The following is an 876-nucleotide window of genomic DNA, read 5'->3' as shown; positions in this document are numbered from 1 at the left end:
CAGGAGATCGAGACCATCCTGGCTAACAGGGTGAAACCCCGTCTCTACTAAAAATACAAAAAAAAAAAAAAAAAAACTAGCCGGGCGAGGTGGCGGGCGCCTGTAGTCCCAGCTACTCCGGAGGCTGAGGCAGGAGAATGGCGTAAAACCCGGGAGGCGGAGCTTGCAGTGAGCTGAGATCCGGCCACTGCACTCCAGCCCGGGCGAAAGAGCAAGACTCCGTCTCAAAAAAAAAAAAAAAAAAAAAAGTAATATCCTTTATAATAAACTGATAAATGTAAGTATTTCCTTGAGTTCTCTGAGCTGCTCCTGCAAATTTATCAAATTGATAGAGGAGGTTTTGGGAACCCTGATTGGTAGCTGATTGGTCAGAAGCACAGGAAAAACAACCTAGAGCTTCCAATCAACATCAACAGTGGTGTTTCATCTTTTGGACTGAGCCCTCGACCTGTGTGATCTGACTCTGTCTCCAGTTGGATGGTGTCAGAATTGAATTGAATGAGAGGACTCTTAGTTGGCGTCCACTGAAGAATCGATGGCTTGCTTGGTGCATGAAGAAAACCCCACACACATCTGGTCACAGAAGGATTCTGTGCTAAATATTGCAGGATGAGAACAGAGAAATAAAAGTTTGCTTTTTCTACAGTGAATACAAGACTACTTTGGCCTGAGTGGCCAGGGCAGCCTTTTCAGAGTGGTGGCATTTAAACTAAAATCTAAGTGACCAAAAGAAGCCTTCCATAAGAGGACATGGCCAAGCAGAGGCAACAAGGAGTCCCAGGACTCAGGAGTGAGTTTGTTGTATTTATCAGTTATCCATTGCTAAGTGAAAAAACAACCTCAAAACCTAGTGACTCAGCCCAACAATCATGTATT

This window comes from Trachypithecus francoisi, unplaced genomic scaffold (assembly GCF_009764315.1).
Source record: "Trachypithecus francoisi isolate TF-2019V2 unplaced genomic scaffold, Tfra_2.0 Contig00030, whole genome shotgun sequence".
In the NCBI taxonomy this organism is placed as follows: Eukaryota; Metazoa; Chordata; class Mammalia; order Primates; family Cercopithecidae; genus Trachypithecus; species Trachypithecus francoisi.
The sequence above is the reverse complement of the archived record's forward strand: the minus strand, read 5'-3'. Positions refer to the sequence as shown.